This window comes from Hemitrygon akajei, unplaced genomic scaffold, assembly GCF_048418815.1.
Source record: "Hemitrygon akajei unplaced genomic scaffold, sHemAka1.3 Scf000037, whole genome shotgun sequence".
Taxonomy (NCBI): Eukaryota; Metazoa; Chordata; class Chondrichthyes; order Myliobatiformes; family Dasyatidae; genus Hemitrygon; species Hemitrygon akajei.
In genome coordinates this window covers 6325215-6348224 of record NW_027331923.1, presented here as the reverse complement: position 1 = coordinate 6348224, position 23010 = coordinate 6325215, and the positions used below count along the sequence as shown (strand labels likewise).

At 48.4% G+C, this 23010-nt stretch overlaps 1 protein-coding gene across 2 annotated transcripts in view; it reads right to left on the bottom strand.

Moving 5' to 3' along the window:
• LOC140720184 (uncharacterized) overlaps window positions 1–23010 on the bottom strand; it is a 94983-nt gene that overhangs the window by 41947 nt on the left and 30026 nt on the right. Inside the window, exon 1 of one of the 2 annotated variants that reach the window (XM_073035067.1) lies at window positions 21363–21399. The exons of the other annotated variant lie outside the window; for it this stretch is intronic. The gene's annotated coding sequence lies outside the window, so the exon portion shown is untranslated. Of the gene's footprint in view, window positions 1–21362; window positions 21400–23010 lie in introns of those variants that run through there. 2 annotated transcript variants of the gene reach the window in all.

The window sequence follows — 23010 nt, the reverse complement described above, 5'->3', positions numbered from 1 at the left end:
TAGAGTTCCAAATGGTCACCGGCTTCCTGTGGGGTTATCATTGTCGAAATGTGCAATGCAAAACAGTATCCCACCAAAATCCCAACTCCCAAATGGCCACCGGCTTCCTGAGGGGTTATCATTGTGGAAATGTACAATGTAAACCAGTATCCAACCATCCTCCCAGAGTCCCAAATGGCCACCGGCATCCTGACGGGTTATCATTGTGGAAGTGTACAATGTAAACCAGTATCCCACCATCCTCCCAGAGTCCCAAATGGCCACTGGCTTCCTGATGGGTTATCATAGGGGAACTGTACAATGTAAACCAGTATCCCACCATCCTCCCAGAGTCCCAAATGGCCACCGGCTTCCTGACGGGTTATCATTGTGGAACTGTACAATGTAAACCAGTATCCCACCATCCTCCCAGAGTCCCAAATGGCCACCGGCTTCCTGAGGGGATATCATTGTGGAAATGTACAATGTACACCAGTATCCCACCATCCTCCCAGAGTCCCAAATGGCCACCGGCTTCCTGAGGGGTTATCACTGTGGAAATGTACAATGTAAACCAGTATCCCACCATCGTCCCAGAGTCCCAAATGGCCACCGGCTTATTGAGGGGTTATCATTGTGGAACTGTACAATGTAAACCAGTATCCCACCATCCTCCCAGAGTCCCAAATGGCCACCGGCTTCCTGAGGGGTTATCATTGTGGAAATGTACAATGTAAACCAGAATCCCACCATCCTCCCAGAGTCCCAAATGGCCACTGGCTTCCTGACGGGTTATCATTGTGGAACTGTACAATGTAAAACAGTGTCCCACCATCCTCCCAGAGACCCAAATGGCCACCGGATTCCTGAGGGGTTATCATTGTGGAACTGTACAATGTAAACCAGTATCCCACCATCCTCCCAGAGTCCCAAATGGCCACCGGCTTCCTGACGGGTTATCATTGTGGAAATGTGCAATGCAAAACAGTATCCCACCAAAATCCCAGAGTCCCAAATGGCCACTGGCTTCCTGAGGGGTTATCATTGTGGAAATGCACACTGTAAACCAGTATCCCACCATCCTCCCAGAGTCCCAAATGGTCACCGGCTTCCTGAGGGGTTATCATTGTGGAACTGTACAATGTAAACCAGTATCCCACCATCCTCCCAGATTCCCAAATGGCCACTGGCTTCCTGAGGGGTTATCATTGTGGAACTGTACAATGTAAACCAGTATCCCACAATCCTCCTAGAGTCCCAAATGGTCACCGGCTTCCTGAGGGTTTATCATTATCGAAATGTGCAATGCAAAACAGTATCCCACCAAAATCCCAGAGTACCAAATGGCCACCGGCTTCCTGAGGGATTATCATTGTGGAACTGTACAATGTAAAACAGTATCCCACCATCCTCCCAGAGTCCCAAATGGCCACCGGCTTCCTGAGGGGTTATCATTGTGGAACTGTACAATGTAAACCAGTATCCCACCATCCTCCCAGAGTACCAAATGGTCACCGGCTTTCTGAGGGGTTATCATTGTGGAAGCGTACAATGTAAACCAGTATCCCACCATCCTCCCAGAGTCCCAAATGGCCACCGGCTTCCTGACGGGTTATCATAGGGGAACTGTACAATGTAAACCAGAATCCCACCATCCTCCCAGAGTCCCAAATGGCCACTGGCATCCTGACGGGTTATCATTGTGGAAGTGTACAATGTAAACCAGTATCCCACCATCCTCCCAGTGTCCGAAATGGCCACCGGCTTCCTGACGGGTTATCATAGGGGAACTGTACAATGTAAACCAGTATCCCACCATCCTCCCAGAGTCACAAATGGCCACCGGCTTCCTGACGGGTTATCATTGTGGAACTGTACAATGTAAACAAGTATCCCACCATCCTCCCAGAGTCCCAAATGGCCACTGGCTTCCTGAGGGGTTATCATTGTGGAACTGTACAATGTAAACCAGTATCCCACCATCCTCCTAGAGTTCCAAATGGTCACCGGCTTCCTGTGGGGTTATCATTGTCGAAATGTGCAATGCAAAACAGTATCCCACCAAAATCCCAGACTCCCAAATGGCCACCGGCTTCCTGAGGTGTTATCATTGTGGAAATGTACAATGTAAACCAGTATCCAACCATCCTCCCAGAGTCCCAAATGGCCACCGGCATCCTGACGGGTTATGATTGTGGAAGCGTACAATGTAAACCAGTATCCCACCATCCTCCCAGAGTCCCAAATGGCCACCGGCTTCCTGACGGGTTATCATAGGGGAACTGTACAATGTAAACCAGTATCCCACCATCCTCCCAGAGTCCCAAATGGCCACCGGCTTCCTGACGGGTTATCATTGTGGAACTGTACAATGTAAACCAGTATCCCACCATCCTCCCAGAGTCCCAAATGGCCACCGGCTTCCTGAGGGGATATCATTGTGGAAATGTACAATGTACACCAGTATCCCACCATCCTCCCAGAGTCCCAAATGGCCACCGGCATCCTGACGGGTAATCATTGTGGAAGTGTACAATGTAAACCAGTATCCCACCATCCTCCCAGAGTCCCAAATGGCCACCGGCTTCCTGACGGGTTATCATTGTGGAACTGTACAATGTAAACAAGTAATCCACCATCCTCCCAGAGTCCCAAATGGCCACCGGCTTCCTGAGGGGATATCATTGTGGAAATGTACAATGTACACCAGTATCCCACCATCCTCCCAGAGTCCCAAATGGCCACCGGCTTCCTGACGGGTTATCACTGTGGAAATGTACAATGTAAACCAGTATCCCACCATCATCCCACAGTCCCAAATGGCCACCGGCTTCCTGAGGGGTTATCATTGTGGAACTGTACAATGTAAACCAGTATCCCACCATCCTCCCAGAGTCCCAAATGGCCACCGGCTTCCTGAGGGTTTATCATTGTGGAAATGTACAATGTAAACCAGAATCCCACCATCCTCCCAGAGTCCCAAATGGCCACTGGCTTCCTGAGGGGTTATCATTGTGGAACTGTACAATGTAAACCAGTATCCCACCATCCTCCTAGAGTTCCAAATGGTCACCGGCTTCCTGTGGGGTTATCATTGTCGAAATGTGCAATGCAAAACAGTATCCCACCAAAATCCCAGACTCCCAAATGGCCACCGGCTTCCTGAGGGGTTATCATTGTGGAAATGTACAATGTAAACCAGTATCCAACCATCCTCCCAGAGTCCCAAATGGCCACCGGCATCCTGACGGGTTATCATTGTGGAAGCGTACAATGTAAACCAGTATCCCACCATCCTCCCAGAGTCCCAAATGGCCACCGGCTTCCTGACGGGTTATCATTGTGGAACTGTACAATGTAAACCAGTATCCCACCATCATCCCAGAGTCCCAAATGGCCACCGGCTTCCTGACGGGTTATCATTGTGGAACTGTACAATGTAAAACAGTATCCCACCATCCTCCCAGAGTCCCAAATGGCCACCGGCTTCCTGACGGGTTATCATTGTGGAACTGTACAATGTAAACCAGTATCCCACCATCATCCCAGAGTCCCAAATGGCCACCGGCTTCCTGAGGGGTTATCATAGAGGAACTGTACAATGTAAAACAGTATCCCACCATCCTCCCAGAGTCCCAAATGGCCACCGGCTTCCTGAGGGGTTATCATAGAGGAACTGTACAATGTAAAACAGTATCCCACCATCCTCCCAGAGTCCCAAATGGCCACCGGCTTCCTGAGGGATTATCATTGGGGAACTGTACAATGTAAAACAGTATCCCACCATCCTCCCAGAGTCCCAAATGGCCACCGGCTTCCTGAGGGGTTATCACTGTGGAAATGTACAATGTAAACCAGTATCCCACCATCATCCCAGAGTCCCAAATGGCCACCGGCTTCCTGAGGGGTTATCATTGTGGAACTGTACAATGTAAACCAGTATCCCACCATCCTCCCAGAGTCCCAAATGGCCACCGGCTTCCTGAGGGGTTATCATTGTGGAAATGTACAATGTAAAACAGTGTCCCACCATCCTCCCAGAGTCCCAAATGGCCACCGGATTCCTGAGGTGTTATCATTGTGGAACTGTACAATGTAAACCAGTATCCCACCATCCTCCCAGAGTCCCAAATGGCCACAGGCTTCCTGACGGGTTATCATTGTGGAACTGTACAATGTAAACCAGTATCCCACCATCCTCCCAGTGTCCCAAATGGTCACCGTCTTCCTGACGGGTTATCATTGTGGAAATGTGCAATGCAAAACAGTATCCCACCAAAATCCCAGAGTCCCAAATGGCCACCGGCTACCTGAGGGGTTATAACTGTGGAAATGCACACTGTAAACCAGTATCCCACCATCCTCCCAGAGTTCCAAATGGTCACCAGTTTCTGAGGGGTTATCATTGTGGAACTGTACAATGTAAACCAGTATCCCACCAACCTCCCAGATTCCCAAATGGCCACTGGCTTCCTGAGGGGTTATCATTGTGGAACTGTACAATGTAAACCAGTATCCCACAATCCTCCTAGAGTCCCAAATGGTCACCGGCTTCCTGAGGGTTTATCATTGTCGAAATGTGCAATGCAAAACAGTATCCCACCAAAATCCCAGAGTCCCAAATGGCCACCGGCTTCCTGATGGGTTAATGATTGTGGAAATGTACAATGTAAACCAGTATCCAACCATCCTCCCAGAGTCCCAAATGGCCACTGGCTTCCTGAGGGGTTATCATTGTGGAACTGTACAATGTAAACCAGTATCCCACCATCCTCCCAGATTCCCAAATGGCCACCGGGTTCTTGAGGGGTTATCATTGTGGAAATGTACAATGTAAACCAGTATCCCACCATCCTCCCAGAGTCCCAAATGGTTACCGGCTTCCTGAGGGGTTTTCATTGTGGAAATGTGCAATGCAAAACAGTATCCCACCAAAATCCCAAAGTCCCAAATGGCCACCGGCTTCCTGAGGTGTTATCATTGTGGAAATGTACAATGTAAACCAGTATCCAACCATCCTCCCAGAGTCCCAAATGGCCACCGGCATCCTGACGGGTTATGATTGTGGAAGCGTACAATGTAAACCAGTATCCCACCATCCTCCCAGAGTCCCAAATGGCCACCGGATTCCTGAGGGGTTATCATTGTGGAACTGTACAATGTAAACCAGTATCCCACCATCCTCCCAGAGTCCCAAATGGCCACCGGCTTCCTGACGGGTTATCATTGTGGAAATGTGCAATGCAAAACAGTATCCCACCAAAATCCCAGAGTCCCAAATGGCCACTGGCTTCCTGAGGGGTTATCATTGTGGAAATGCACACTGTAAACCAGTATCCCACCATCCTCCCAGAGTCCCAAATGGTCACCGGCTTCCTGAGGGGTTATCATTGTGGAACTGTACAATGTAAACCAGTATCCCACCATCCTCCCAGATTCCCAAATGGCCACTGGCTTCCTGAGGGGTTATCATTGTGGAACTGTACAATGTAAACCAGTATCCCACAATCCTCCTAGAGTCCCAAATGGTCACCGGCTTCCTGAGGGTTTATCATTATCGAAATGTGCAATGCAAAACAGTATCCCACCAAAATCCCAGAGTACCAAATGGCCACCGGCTTCCTGAGGGATTATCATTGTGGAACTGTACAATGTAAAACAGTATCCCACCATCCTCCCAGAGTCCCAAATGGCCACCGGCTTCCTGAGGGGTTATCATTGTGGAACTGTACAATGTAAACCAGTATCCCACCATCCTCCCAGAGTACCAAATGGTCACCGGCTTTCTGAGGGGTTATCATTGTGGAAGCGTACAATGTAAACCAGTATCCCACCATCCTCCCAGAGTCCCAAATGGCCACCGGCTTCCTGACGGGTTATCATAGGGGAACTGTACAATGTAAACCAGAATCCCACCATCCTCCCAGAGTCCCAAATGGCCACTGGCATCCTGACGGGTTATCATTGTGGAAGTGTACAATGTAAACCAGTATCCCACCATCCTCCCAGTGTCCGAAATGGCCACCGGCTTCCTGACGGGTTATCATAGGGGAACTGTACAATGTAAACCAGTATCCCACCATCCTCCCAGAGTCACAAATGGCCACCGGCTTCCTGACGGGTTATCATTGTGGAACTGTACAATGTAAACAAGTATCCCACCATCCTCCCAGAGTCCCAAATGGCCACTGGCTTCCTGAGGGGTTATCATTGTGGAACTGTACAATGTAAACCAGTATCCCACCATCCTCCTAGAGTTCCAAATGGTCACCGGCTTCCTGTGGGGTTATCATTGTCGAAATGTGCAATGCAAAACAGTATCCCACCAAAATCCCAGACTCCCAAATGGCCACCGGCTTCCTGAGGTGTTATCATTGTGGAAATGTACAATGTAAACCAGTATCCAACCATCCTCCCAGAGTCCCAAATGGCCACCGGCATCCTGACGGGTTATGATTGTGGAAGCGTACAATGTAAACCAGTATCCCACCATCCTCCCAGAGTCCCAAATGGCCACCGGCTTCCTGACGGGTTATCATAGGGGAACTGTACAATGTAAACCAGTATCCCACCATCCTCCCAGAGTCCCAAATGGCCACCGGCTTCCTGACGGGTTATCATTGTGGAACTGTACAATGTAAACCAGTATCCCACCATCCTCCCAGAGTCCCAAATGGCCACCGGCTTCCTGAGGGGATATCATTGTGGAAATGTACAATGTACACCAGTATCCCACCATCCTCCCAGAGTCCCAAATGGCCACCGGCATCCTGACGGGTAATCATTGTGGAAGTGTACAATGTAAACCAGTATCCCACCATCCTCCCAGAGTCCCAAATGGCCACCGGCTTCCTGACGGGTTATCATTGTGGAACTGTACAATGTAAACAAGTAATCCACCATCCTCCCAGAGTCCCAAATGGCCACCGGCTTCCTGAGGGGATATCATTGTGGAAATGTACAATGTACACCAGTATCCCACCATCCTCCCAGAGTCCCAAATGGCCACCGGCTTCCTGACGGGTTATCACTGTGGAAATGTACAATGTAAACCAGTATCCCACCATCATCCCACAGTCCCAAATGGCCACCGGCTTCCTGAGGGGTTATCATTGTGGAACTGTACAATGTAAACCAGTATCCCACCATCCTCCCAGAGTCCCAAATGGCCACCGGCTTCCTGAGGGTTTATCATTGTGGAAATGTACAATGTAAACCAGAATCCCACCATCCTCCCAGAGTCCCAAATGGCCACTGGCTTCCTGAGGGGTTATCATTGTGGAACTGTACAATGTAAACCAGTATCCCACCATCCTCCTAGAGTTCCAAATGGTCACCGGCTTCCTGTGGGGTTATCATTGTCGAAATGTGCAATGCAAAACAGTATCCCACCAAAATCCCAGACTCCCAAATGGCCACCGGCTTCCTGAGGGGTTATCATTGTGGAAATGTACAATGTAAACCAGTATCCAACCATCCTCCCAGAGTCCCAAATGGCCACCGGCATCCTGACGGGTTATCATTGTGGAAGCGTACAATGTAAACCAGTATCCCACCATCCTCCCAGAGTCCCAAATGGCCACCGGCTTCCTGACGGGTTATCATTGTGGAACTGTACAATGTAAACCAGTATCCCACCATCATCCCAGAGTCCCAAATGGCCACCGGCTTCCTGACGGGTTATCATTGTGGAACTGTACAATGTAAAACAGTATCCCACCATCCTCCCAGAGTCCCAAATGGCCACCGGCTTCCTGACGGGTTATCATTGTGGAACTGTACAATGTAAACCAGTATCCCACCATCATCCCAGAGTCCCAAATGGCCACCGGCTTCCTGAGGGGTTATCATAGAGGAACTGTACAATGTAAAACAGTATCCCACCATCCTCCCAGAGTCCCAAATGGCCACCGGCTTCCTGAGGGGTTATCATAGAGGAACTGTACAATGTAAAACAGTATCCCACCATCCTCCCAGAGTCCCAAATGGCCACCGGCTTCCTGAGGGATTATCATTGGGGAACTGTACAATGTAAAACAGTATCCCACCATCCTCCCAGAGTCCCAAATGGCCACCGGCTTCCTGAGGGGTTATCACTGTGGAAATGTACAATGTAAACCAGTATCCCACCATCATCCCAGAGTCCCAAATGGCCACCGGCTTCCTGAGGGGTTATCATTGTGGAACTGTACAATGTAAACCAGTATCCCACCATCCTCCCAGAGTCCCAAATGGCCACCGGCTTCCTGAGGGGTTATCATTGTGGAAATGTACAATGTAAAACAGTGTCCCACCATCCTCCCAGAGTCCCAAATGGCCACCGGATTCCTGAGGTGTTATCATTGTGGAACTGTACAATGTAAACCAGTATCCCACCATCCTCCCAGAGTCCCAAATGGCCACAGGCTTCCTGACGGGTTATCATTGTGGAACTGTACAATGTAAACCAGTATCCCACCATCCTCCCAGTGTCCCAAATGGTCACCGTCTTCCTGACGGGTTATCATTGTGGAAATGTGCAATGCAAAACAGTATCCCACCAAAATCCCAGAGTCCCAAATGGCCACCGGCTACCTGAGGGGTTATAACTGTGGAAATGCACACTGTAAACCAGTATCCCACCATCCTCCCAGAGTTCCAAATGGTCACCAGTTTCTGAGGGGTTATCATTGTGGAACTGTACAATGTAAACCAGTATCCCACCAACCTCCCAGATTCCCAAATGGCCACTGGCTTCCTGAGGGGTTATCATTGTGGAACTGTACAATGTAAACCAGTATCCCACAATCCTCCTAGAGTCCCAAATGGTCACCGGCTTCCTGAGGGTTTATCATTGTCGAAATGTGCAATGCAAAACAGTATCCCACCAAAATCCCAGAGTCCCAAATGGCCACCGGCTTCCTGATGGGTTAATGATTGTGGAAATGTACAATGTAAACCAGTATCCAACCATCCTTCCAGAGTCCCAAATGGCCACTGGCTTCCTGAGGGGTTATCATTGTGGAACTGTACAATGTAAACCAGTATCCCACCATCCTCCCAGATTCCCAAATGGCCACCGGGTTCTTGAGGGGTTATCATTGTGGAAATGTACAATGTAAACCAGTATCCCACCATCCTCCCAGAGTCCCAAATGGTTACCGGCTTCCTGAGGGGTTTTCATTGTGGAAATGTGCAATGCAAAACAGTATCCCACCAAAATCCCAAAGTCCCAAATGGCCACCGGCTTCCTGAGGTGTTATCATTGTGGAAATGTACAATGTAAACCAGTATCCAACCATCCTCCCAGAGTCCCAAATGGCCACCGGCATCCTGACGGGTTATGATTGTGGAAGCGTACAATGTAAACCAGTATCCCACCATCCTCCCAGAGTCCCAAATGGCCACCGGCTTCCTGACGGGTTATCATTGTGGAACTGTACAATGTAAACCAGTATCCCACCATCCTCCCAGAGTCCCAAATGGCCACCGGCTTCCTGAGGGGATATCATTGTGGAAATGTACAATGTAAACCAGTCTCCCACCATCCTCCCAGAGTCCCAAATGGCCACCGGCTTCCTGAGGGGATATCATTGTGGAACTGTACAATGTAAACCAGTATCCCACCATCCTCCTAGAGTCCCAAATGGCCACCGGCATCCTGACGGGTTATCATTGTGGAAGTGTACAATGTAAACCAGTATCCCACCATCCTCCCAGAGTCCGAAATGGCCACCGGCTTCCTGACGGGTTATCATAGGGGAACTGTACAATGTAAACCAGTATCCCACCATCCTCCCAGAGTCCCAAATGGCCACCGGCTTCCTGACGGGTTATCATTGTGGAACTGTACAATGTAAACAAGTATCCCACCATCCTCCCAGAGTCCCAAATGGCCACCGGCTTCCTGAGGGGATATCATTGTGGAAATGTACAATGTAAACCAGTATCCCACCATCCTCCCAGAGTCCCAAATGGCCACCGGCTTCCTGACGGGTTATCATTGTGGAACTGTACAATGTAAACAAGTATCCCACCATCCTCCCAGAGTCCCAAATGGCCACCGGCTTCCTGAGGGGTTATCACTGTGGAAATGTACAATGTAAACCAGTATCCCACCATCATCCCACAGTCCCAAATGGCCACCGGCTTCCTGAGGGGTTATCATTGTGGAACTGTACAATGTAAACCAGTATCCCACCATCCTCCCAGAGTCCCAAATGGCCACCGGCTTCCTGAGGGTTTATCATTGTGGAAATGTACAATGTAAACCAGTATCCCACCATCCTCCCAGAGTCCCAAATGGCCACCGGCTTCCTGACGGGTTATCATAGGGGAACTGTACAATGTAAAACAGTATCCCACCATCCTCCCAGAGTCCCAAATGGCCACCGGCTTCCTGAGGGGTTATCACTGTGGAACTGTACAATGTAAACCAGTATCCCACCATCCTCCCAGAGTCCCAAATGGCCACCGGCTTCCTGAGGGGTTATCATTGTGGAAATGTACAATGTAAAACAGTGTCCCACCATCCTCCCAGAGTCCCAAATGGCCACCGGATTCCTGAGGTGTTACCATTGTGGAACTGTACAATGTAAACCAGTATCCCACCATCCTCCCAGAGTCCCAAATGGCCACAGGCTTCCTGACGGGTTATCATTGTGGAAATGTGCAATGCAAAACAGTATCCCACCAAAATCCCAGAGTCCCAAATGGCCACCGGCTACCTGAGGGGTTATCACTGTGGAAATGCACACTGTAAACCAGTATCCCACCATCCTCCCAGAGTTCCAAATGGTCACCAGCTTCCTGAGGGGTTATCATTGTGGAACTGTACAATGTAAACCAGTATCCCACCATCCTCCCAGATTCCCAAATGGCCACTGGCTTCCTGAGGGGTTATCATTGTGGAACTGTACAATGTAAACCAGTATCCCACCATCCTCCTAGAGTCCCAAATGGTCACCGGCTTCCTGAGGGTTTATCATTGTCGAAATGTGCAATGCAAAACAGTATCCCACCAAAATCCCAGAGTCCCAAATGGCCACCGGCTTCATGATGGGTTAATGATTGTGGAAATGTACAATGTAAACCAGTATCCAACCATCCTCCCAGAGTCCCAAATGGCCACTGGCTTCCTGAGGGGTTATCATTGTGGAACTGTACAATGTAAACCAGTATCCCACCATCCTCCCAGATTCCCAAATGGCCACCGGGTTCTTGAGGGGTTATCATTGTGGAAATGTACAATGTAAACCAGTATCCCACCATCCTCCCAGAGTCCCAAATGGTTACCGGCTTCCTGAGGGGTTTTCATTGTGGAAATGTGCAATGTAAACCAGTATCCCACCATCATCCCAGAGTCCCAAATGGCCACCGGCTTCCTGAGGGGTTACCATTGTGGAACTGTAAAATGTAAACCAGTATCCCACCATCCTCCCAGAGTCCCAAATGGTCACCGGCTTTCTGAGGGGTTATCATTGTGGAACTGTAAAATGTAAACCAGTATCCCACCATCCTCCCAGAGTCCCAAATGGCCACCGGCTTCCTGAGGGGTTATCATTGTGGAAATGTACAATGTAAACCAGAATCCCACCATCCTCCCAGAGTCCCAAATGGCCACTGGCTTCCTGACGGGTTATCATTGTGGAACTGTACAATGTAAAACAGTGTCCCACCATCCTCCCAGAGTCCCAAATGGCCACCGGCTTCCTGACGGGTTATCATTGTGGAAATGTGCAATGCAAAACAGTATCCCACCAAAATCCCAGAGTCCCAAATGGCCACCGGCTTCCTGAGGGGTTATCATTGTGGAAATGTACAATGTAAACCAGTATACCACCATCCTCCCAGAGTTCCAAATGGCCACCGGCTTCCTGAGGGGTTATCATTGTGGAAATGCACAATGTAAACCAGTATCCCACCATCCTCCCAGACTCCCAAATGGCCACCGGCTTCCTGACGGGTTATCATTGTGGAAATGTACAATGTAAACCAGTAGCCCACCATCCTCCCAGACTCCCAAATGGCCACCGGATTCTTGAGGGGTTATCATTGTGGAACTGCACAATGTAAACCAGTATCCCACCATCCTCCCAGATTCCCAAATGGCCACTGGCTTCCTGAGGGGTTATTATTGTGGAACTGTACAATGTAAACCAGTATCCCACCATCCTCCTAGAGTCCCAAATGGTCACCGGCTTCCTGAGGGGTTATCATTGTGGAAATGTGCAATGCAAAACAGTATCCCACCAAAATCCCAGAGTCCCAAATGGCCACCGGCTTCCTGAGGGGTTATCATTGTGGAAATGTACAATGTAAACCAGTATCCCACCATCCTCCCAGATTCCCAAATGGCCACTGGCTTCCTGAGGCGTTATCATTGTGGAACTGTACAATGTAAACCAGTATCCCACCATCCTCCTAGAGTCCCAAATGGTCACCGGCTTCCTGAGGGGTTATCATTGTGGAACTGTACAACGTAAACCAGTATCCCACCATCATCCCAGAGTTCCAAATGGCCACCGGCTTCCTGAGGGGTTATCACTGTGGAAATGTACAATGTAAACCAGTATCCCACCATCATCCCAGAGTCCCAAATGGCCACTGGCTTCCTGAGGGGTTATCATTGTGGAACTGTACAATGTTAACCAGTATCCCACCATCCTCCCAGAGTCCCAAATGGCCACCGGCTTCCTGAGGGGTTATCATTGTGGAAATGTACAATGTAAACCAGAATCCCACCATCCTCCCAGAGTCCCAAATGGCCACTGGCTTCCTGAGGGGTTATCATTGTGGAACTGTACAATGTAAACCAGTATCCCACCATCCTCCTAGAGTTCCAAATGGTCACCGGCTTCCTGTGGGGTTATCATTGTGGAACTGTACAATGTAAACCAGTATCCCACCATCCTCCTAGATTTCCAAATGGTCACCGGCTTCCTGTGGGGTTATCATTGTCGAAAAATGCAATGCAAAACAGTATCCCACCAAAATCCCAGACTTCCAAATGGCCACCGGCTTCCTGAGGGGTTATCATTGTGGAAATGTACACTGTAAACCAGTATCCCACCATCCTCCCAGAGTCCCAAATGGCCACCGGCTTCCTGAGGGGTTATCATTGTGGAAATGTACAATGTAAACCAGTATCCCACCATCCTCCCAGATTCCCAAATGGCCACTGGCTTCCTGAGGCGTTATCATTGTGGAACTGTACAATGTAAACCAGTATCCCACCATCCTCCTAGAGTCCCAAATGGTCACCGGCTTCCTGAGGGGTTATCATTGTGGAACTGTACAACGTTAACCAGTATCCCACCATCATCCCAGAGTCCCAAATGGCCACCGGCTTCCTGAGGGGTTATCACTGTGGAAATGTACAATGTAAACCAGTATCCCACCATCATCCCAGAGTCCCAAATGGCCACTGGCTTCCTGAGGGGTTATCATTGTGGAACTGTACAATGTAAACCAGTATCCCACCATCCTCCCAGAGTCCCAAATGGCCACCGGCTTCCTGAGGGGTTATCATTGTGGAAATGTACAATGTAAACCAGAATCCCACCATCCTCCCAGAGTCCCAAATGGCCACTGGCTTCCTGAGGGGTTATCATTGTGGAACTCTACAATGTAAACCAGTATCCCACCATCCTCCTAGAGTTCCAAATGGTCACCGGCTTCCTGTGGGGTTATCATTGTCGAAATGTGCAATGCAAAACAGTATCCGACCAAAATCCCAGACTCCCAAATGGCCACCGGCTTCCTGAGGGGTTATCATTGTGGAAATGTACAATGTAAACCAGTATCCCACCATCCTCCCAGAGTCCCAAATGGCCACTGGCTTCCTGACGGGTTATCATAGGGGAACTGTACAATGTAAACCAGTATCCCACCATCCTCCCAGATTTCCAAATGGCCACCGGGTTCTTGAGGGGTTATCATTGTGGAAATGTACAATGTAAACCAGTATCCCACCATCCTCCCAGAGTCCCAAATGGTCACCGGCTTCCTGAGGGGTTATCATTGTGGAAATGTACAATGTAAACCAGTATCCCACCATCCTCCCAGAGTCCCAAATGGCCACCGGCTTCCTGAGGGGTTATCATTGTGGAAATGTACAATGTAAACCAGTATCCCACCATCCTCCCAGAGTCCCAAATGGCCACCGGCTTCCTGAGGGATTATCATTGTGGAACTGTACAATGTAAAACAGTATCCCACCATCCTCCCAGAGTCACAAATGGCCACCGGCTTCCTGAGGGGTTATCATTGTGGAACTGTACAATGTAAACCAGTATCCCACAATCCTCCCAGAGTCCCAAATGGTCACCGGCTTTCTGAGGGGTTATCACTGTGGAACTGTACAATGTAAACCAGTATCCCACCATCCTCCCAGAGTCCCAAATGGCCACCGGCTTCCTGAGGGGTTATCATTGTGGAAATGTACAATGTAAACCAGAATCCCACCATCCTCCCAGAGTCCCAAATGGCCACTGGCTTCCTGACGGGTTATCATTGTGGAACTGTACAATGTAAAACAGTGTCCCACCATCCTCCCAGAGTCCCAAATGGCCACCGGCTTCCTGAGGGGTTATCATTTTGGAACTGTACAATGTAAACCAGTATCCCACCATCCTCCCAGAGTCCCAAATGGCCACCGGCTTCCTGAGGGGTTATCATTGGGGAAATGTACAATGTAAACCAGTATCCCACCATCCTCCCAGAGTCCCAAATGGCCACTGGCTTCCTGAGGGGTTATCATTGTGGAACTGTACAATGTAAACCAGTATCCCACCATCTCCCAGAGTCCCAAATGGCCACCGGCTTCCTGAGGGGTTATCATTGTGGAAATGTGTAATGCAAAACAGTATCCCACCAAAATCCCAGAGTCCCAAATGGCCACCGGCTTCCTGAGGAGTTATCGTTCTGGAAATGTACAATGTAAACCAGTATCCCACCATCCTCCCAGAGTCCCAAATGGCCATCGGATTCCTGAGGGATTATCATTGTGGAACTGTACAATGTAAACCAGTATCCCACCATCTCCCAGAGTCCCAAATGGCCACCGGCTTCCTGAGGAGTTATCGTTCTGGAAATGTACAATGTAAACCAGTATCCCACCATCCTCCCAGAGTCCCAAATGGCCATCGGATTCCTGAGGGATTATCATTGTGGAACTGTACAATGTAAACCAGTATCCCACCATCTCCCAGAGTCCCAAATGGCCACCGGCTTCCTGAGGGGTTATCATTGTGGAACTGTACAATGTAAACCGGTATCCCACCATCCTCCCAGAGTCCCAAATGGCCACCGGCTTCCTGAGGGGTTATCATTGTGGAAATGTACAATGTAAACCAGTATCCCACAATCCGCCCAGAGTCCCAAATGGCCACCGGCTTTCTGAGGGGTTATCGTTGTGGAAGTGTACAATATAAAACACAATCCCACCATCCTCCCAGAGTCCCAAATGGCCACCGGCTTAGTGACGGGTTATCATTGTGGAAATGTACAATGCAAAACAGTGTCCCACCATCCTCCCAGAGTCCCAAATGGCCACCGGCTTCCTGAGGGGTTATCATTGTGGAAATGTACAATGCAAACCAGTATCCCACCGTCCTCCCAGAGTCCCAAATGGCCACCGGCTTCCTGAGGGGTTATCATTGTGGAAATGTACAATGCAAACCAGTATCCCACCATCCTCCCAGAGTCCCAAATGGCCACCGGCTTCCTGACAGGTTATCATTGTGGAACTGTACGATGCAAACCAGTATCCCACCATCCTCCCAGAGTCCCAAATGGCCACCGGCTTCCTGAGGGGTTATCATTGTGGAACTGTACAATGTAAACCAGTCTCCCACCATCCTCCCAGAGTCCCAAATGGCCACCGGCTTCCTGAGGGGTTATCATTGTGGAACTGTACAATCTGTACATCCAGAGACAGAGAAGCTGTTTCAGCGACAGGTTACTATCGATGCAATGCTCCTCAGACAGGATGAAGAGGTCAATACTCCCCAATGCCATTAGGCTTTACAATTCTACCGCCAGGACTTAAGAACTTTTTAATAGCTATTAATGCTTTTTGAGACGGTGATTTAGATGCATATCATATTTTTTTTTTACTGAGTTAAGTATTGTGTGTAATTAGTTTTGCTACAACAAGTTATGGGACATTGGAAAAAAAAGTTGAATTTCCCCATGGGGATGAATAAAGTATCTATCTATCTAAACCAGTATCCCACCATCCTCCCAGAGTCCCAAATGGCCACCGGCTTCCTGAGGGGTTATCATTGTGGAACTGTACAATGTAAACCAGTGTCCCACCATCCTCCCACAGTCCCAAATGGCCACCGGCTTCCTGAGGAGTTATCATTGTGGAACTGTATAATGTAAACCAGTATCCCACTATCCTCCCAGAGTCCCAAATGTCCACCAGCTTCCTAAGGGGTTATCATTGTGGAACTGCTCTCCCACTTCTCTCATTCTATCTGCTGTCTCTCAAATATAATCCATCAGGTGAGTTACATTTTCAGATTTGTCTGGTGTGTTGGTGCAACATTCTTGCCCTATTAAAGCACACGTGCCCCACTTTTTATCTAATATAAATTCTCGGGTGGCTGGAAAACGATGCTGGAGAGGCAGTGACGGGAGACAAGGAAATGGCAGACAAACTGAATAAGTATGTTGTGTCTGTCTTCACTGAGGAAGACACCAGCATAATGGTGGAACTTCCAGGTGTCAGGAGTCAGAAGTGTGCAAAGTTACCAGAACCAGAGTGAAGGTTCTTGGGAAACTGAAAGGCCAAGTTAGATAAGTCACGTGACCCAGATGGTGTACACCCCAGCGTTCTGAAAGAGGTGGCTAAAAAGATTATGGACCCATTAGTAATGAACATTCAACAATCACAGGGTTCTGGAATGGTTCAGCAAGAATGGAAAATTGCCAATGTCACTCCACTCTTCAAGAAGGGAGAGAGGCAGAAGAAAGGAAACTATAGGCCAGTTAGTCTCTCCTCAGTGATTGGGAAGATGCTGGAGTCGATTATTAATGATAAGGTCTGAGAGTACCGTGTCACAAGATAAAATAGGCCATAGTCAGCATGGTTTCCTGAAGGGAAAGTCTTGCCTGACAAACCTGTTGAAATTATTTTAAGAAATAACAAGCAGGACAGACAAAGTAGAATCGATTGATTTTCAGACGGCTTCTGACATGATGCCACACATGAAGCTGCTTTAACAACCCACGAGCCCATGGTATTACAGGAAATATTCCAGCATGGACAAAGCCGTGGCTGATTGACAGGAAGCAAAGAGTGGGTATAATGGGAGCCTCTTGACGAGTGGGTTCCACAGTCGTCTGTGTTGGGACTGATACTCTTTGTTAAATGTCAGTGATGTGTAGGATGAAATTGATTACCTTGCTGCAATTTTTTCAGACAATTTGAAGATGGTTGAGGGTCAGGTCATTTTAAGGAAATAGAGAGGCTATGGAAGGTCTTCAACAGATGAGGAGAATTGACAAAGAAGTGGGAGATGGAATACAGTGTCAGCAAAGGGTATCAGCATGCACTTTGGTCGAAGAAATGACAGGGCTGACTATTTTCTAAATAGTCCCTAAAGGTCAATTTGCAGATTGAGTCTGTGGTGAAGAAGGCAAATGTAATGTCAGCATTCATTTCAAGAGGAACAGAATATAAACGCAGGGATGTATTGTTGAAAATTTTGAAAGCACTGGTGAGGCCTCACTGGGAGTACTGTCAGCAGTTTTGGACTCCTTATCTTAGAAAAGATGTGCTGAAACTGGAGAGTGTCCAAAAGACATTCACATCAATGATTCCCAAAATGAATGTGTTGTCATATGAAAAGTATTTGATGGCTCTGGGCCTGTATTGAGTGGAATTCAAAAGAATGAGAGGAGATCTAATTGAAATATATCAAATGGTGAAAGGATTAATAGAGTGGATATGGAGAGGATGTTTCCTCTTTTGGGAGAGTCTAAGACCAAAGGACACAGCCTCAGAATAGAGCGGTATCTTTAGAATGGAGATGAGGAGGAATTTCTTTCACCAGAGAGTAATGAATCTATGGACTCTATGGACAGTGAATCATTGGCAGCTGTGGAGGCCAAATCTTCATGTACATTTAAGGCAGGGGTTGATAGTTTCTTGATTGTTCAGGGCATGATGGGCTACCAGGAGAATGCAGGAGATTGGGGCCAAGAGGGAAATTTGATCAGCTAAAATGAAATGGCGGAGCAGACTCGATGGGCCAAATGGCCTAATTCTGCTCCTATATCGTATGGTCTTATGGCAACCTCTCATTTAACGTCAGCAAGAGCCAGGAGCTGATTATTGACTTCAGGAGGAGGAAACAGGAGATCAGTGAGCCAGTCCTCATCAGAGATCAAAGGCGGAGAGGGTCAGCAACCTTAAATTCCTCAATGTCATCACTTTCCAGGATCTGTCTTGAGCCTAGCATGGAAGTGCAATTACGAAGAAAGCACAGCAACATCTCTATTTCCTTAAAAGCCTGCAAAGATTCAGCATGACATCTAAAACCTCGACAAACTTCTACAGATGTGTGTGGAGAATATGTTCAGTGGTTACATCATGGCCTGGTATGGAAACACCAAAGCCCTTGAAAGGAAAATCCTACAGAAAGTAGTGGATATTGCCCAGTACATCACGGGTAAATCCCACCCCACCACTGCGCACATTTCTCTGGTGCGCTGTCATAGGAAAGCTACATCTATCATCAAGGAGCCCACCAAGTGGCACATGATCTCTTCTCACTGATGCCATCAGGAAGAAAGAGCAGGAGTCTCAGGACCCACACCACCAGGTTCAGGAACTGTTATCACCCTTCAAACATCAAGTTCTTCAAACAGAGGGGATAATCTTACTCAAATTCAATTGCCCCATCACTGAGCTGTTCCTATAACCCATGGACACATTCACGGATGCTTCATCTCCTGTTCATGGTAATTATTTATTTATTTATTTTTCTTTTGTATTTGCACAGTTTGTTGTCTTTTGCACATTGTATTTTGTCTACGATGTTGGGTTCGGGCTTTTATTGATTCAATCATGATTCTTGGATTTACTGAGTTCGTCCAAAAAAAAAACCAATCTCAGGATTGAACATGGTGACATGCGTAAACTTCGATAATAAACTTACTTTGTAAATTTTGAATTCTACATTTAAATTACTCTCTCAAACACACATGTGCTTTGTAATTTCTAAAGATTCAGCATCGACTGGCTAAATGATTTGGCTCCGATCAGAACGGTCGTCCTATCACAATGACCCCTCTTTCGAGAAACCCCAGCTACCGGAAAGATTCCTGAATCAAACTGGGATCACTGTTTCAAGCGTGCACGCACACACACTCACAGCTGTGATGAAGTGCTTTGAGGGGGTTGGTCATGACTAGAATCAACTCCTGTCTGTGCATTGACCTGGACCCACTGCAATTTGCCGATCGCCACAATCTGTCTACAGCAAATGCAATCTCACTGACTCCCCACTCAGCATTAGATCACCCGGACAACAGCAATACACAAGTCAGGCTGCTGATTACAGCTCAGCATTCAACACAATCAGACCCTCAATTGTAATCAACAAGCTCCAAAACCTGGGCCTCTGTACCTCCTTCTGCAACTGGATCCTCACCAGGAGACCACAGTCTGTGTGGATCAGAAATAACATCTCCTCCTTGCTGACAATCAACACCGGCACACCTCAACGATGCATGTTCAGCCCACTGCTCTACTCTCTCTACACCACGTCTGTGTGCCTAGGCTCATCTATAAACTTGCTGATGACACAACTATTGTTGGTGGAATTTCAGATGGTGACGAGGAGGAGTACAGGAGTGAGATAGATCAGCAAGTTGAATGGTGTCACAACAACAACCTTGCACTCAACATCATGAAGACAAAGGAATTGATTGTGGATTCAGGAAGGGAAAGTCGAGGGAACACACACCAGTCCTCATCGTGGGATCAGAAGTGAAAAGGGTGAGCAGTTTCCATTTCCTGCCTGTCAACATCTCTGAGGAACTATCCTGGGCCCAACATATTGATGCGGTTACAATGAAGGCACAACATCGGCTATATTTCATTCGGAGATTGAGGGGAATCGGTCTGTCACTAAAGACACTTGCAAATTTCTACAGATGTACTGTGGAGAGCATTCTAACTGGTTGCATCACTGCCTGGTGTGGAGAGGCCACTGCACAGGATCGGAAAATGCTGCAGAAAGTTGTAAACTCAGCCAGCTCCTTCATGGGCACTGGACTCCACAGCATCCAGGACACATTCAAAAGATGATGCCACAAAAGGTGGCATCCATCATTAAGGACCCCCATCACCCAGGACATGACCTCTTCTCATTGCTACCATCAAGGAGGATGTACAGGGGCCTGGAGACAGACTCACTGGTTCAGGAACAGCTTCTTCCCCACTGTCAGATTTCCGAATGGACAAAGAACCCATGAACACCCCCTCAGTATTTTCCCTCTCGTTTTGCACTACATTTTAAATATAATTTTACACATTCTATTTGTAATCAGTAGTTTTTATTACTAAATATTGCAATGTACTGCAGACACAAAGGAACAAATTTCACCACATATGCCGGTGATATTAAACCTGATTCTGATACACAAACACACACAGCTGGGCTCAGACATACAACACTCCCACATTCCTCCCTTTGTGACACCCTGCTTGCTCTGTGGCCCCCGGTATGAAGCTCAAACTGTTGCAACACCTGCCCTTTAAATTCATGGCTGAGGCTGTGTTGTGTCTGCTCACTGTTTGAGTTCGATATTAAATGAAGAGCATTGAATGGGAAGGAAGGTTTGAATACAAGAATAATGATCTCCTCTGAAGGTATATGGGGTCCTGGTGAGAGCGTACATGGAACACTGTGCACAGGTCTGGTCTCCCTCCCGGAGTCAGCCTGTGGAATGAAGGGAATGAAGAGATTTCCCATATTGATTTAGGAGGTGAGGTAGTGTCCTCGGAGAGATTATACTGACCAGGCCTGTCTCAAAATTAGAGAAATAAAAGGCCGTCTGACTGAGACAGACACAGTCTCACAGGGTATTGACAGGGTAGAGGCAGGAATGATGTCTCCTTTCGCTGTGGTGAGGAACTGGGGTCACAGAATCCGAGTTCACCTCAGCACGACTGAGATGAGAAGAAATATCCTCATCCAGAAGGCAGTGAATCTTTGGAATTTTCTCTACAAGATTTCTAAATTGGAAGGACAAATTTTGGGGCTCTGCGATACTGGGAACGTTGCGCGGAAGTGGCGCTGAGGTCAAAGATCAGGCATTTCTGTGTGAAAGGCGGAACAGACGCAAGGGGCGTCTGTTTATTTGTTTCTAAAGTACGAGTTTACCTTTGTGCCTGGTTCTCCCTGGGCCTTCAGCCTGTCCTTTTGCACAGGGGAGCGCTCACAGCTCCGGAGATCCATCGGCAGCCGCTGCGGGCCAGCTCCCGTATCCCAGCAGCAGGAGACAGGTCTGGGAGGAAACTCCGGACAATAGGCCCCGATCCACGGCGGGGAAAGACCGGGCTCCCCCTGTGTGGCTGAAACATCACACGGAATCTCCGCCCGAATCTTCACCTCCGCCATCGGAAGGATTCAAAACTCCGGCCGCTGTTGCAGCCTTTACCCGGGGAGCTGCTCCCAATCTCGGGTCTCTCACCGGGTCCACTCGTTCCCGATTCCAAACTTCGGTCCGCCCAGCGTCCCGCCCACTGACACTCCTCAGCCAATGGAGGCAAGATTCTCCCAGTGCTGTTCTCTGATTGGCTGTGAGTGTGTCTGATGACGGGCTGCTACTGGGAGCTGGAGCTGTCAGTCACAGTTTGATCTCAGAAACAAAGCAAGTTCCCCGAGGCTCAAAGTTCAAAGTAAATTTTATTATCAGAGTACATATAAGTCGCCACATACAACTCCTACAAACATACAGAGCAAAGCTACAGAACGGTAACTATATCTGGATCACTGAAAGATCAACCAGAGTGCAGAAGACAACAAACTTCGCCAATGCAAATAAACAACGAGAACATGAAATAACCGCAGCGGCTGCCGATAGATGTCCGGTGCTCTCAGCGCTCCCCTGTTCAATCTGACAGGACAAGAAACAGTGAGGCGCAAAGGTAAACTCGTGTTTCAGAAAATCAGAAATAGAGAAGGCGTGGCCATTCGGCCCCTTGCACCTCTTCTGCCCTTCACTCAGAACATGCTTGACTTTTGACCTCAGCACCACTTTCCTGCAACTTTCCATCACCGCTGAGCCCCAGGATATGTCCACTCAATTTAGAAACCTTGTGGAGATAATTGCAATGATTCACTGCACTCTGGGTGAGGAAATTTCTCCTTATCTCAGTCCTGCTGAGTTGTCCTCGGATTTTGAGTCTGTGAGCACTGGTTCCACACCTTATGGGAAACATCATTCCAGCCCTTCCACTGTAAATATCCTGTGAGATTGCATTTCTCTAATTCTGAGACAGGAATGCGATCTGTCTCTGTCAAACCACCTCTTATTTCACTCATTTTGAGATAGTCCCAGTACGATGATTTGTTGTGGGAGCATCTCTATGGACAGCAAGTGAGTGCAGTTATCCTGTGTTGTTCCACAGCCCGATGGCTGAGGGGTAGTAACTGTTCCTGACCCTGGTGGAGCGAGTTCCCGGGCAGGGTCTTAAAAGAGGAACCCTCTCCCTGTCCCTGCCTGAGAGGTTCCATATATAACCCCGAGGAGTGGCACGTCCCCAGGCAGGGTATGGAAAGGGGAATCCACTCCCTGTCCCTGTCCGAGAGGTTCCATATGTAACCCTGAGGAGTGGCACATCCCCGGGCAGGGTCTGGAGAGGGGAACCCACTCCCTGTCCCTGTCTGAGAGGTTCCATATATAACACTGAGGAGTGGCACATCCCTGGGCAGGGTCTGGAAAGGGGAATCGACTCCCTGTCCCTGTCTGAGAGGTTCCATATATAACCCTGAGGAGTGGCACAAGTCCCCAGGCAGGGTCTGGAGA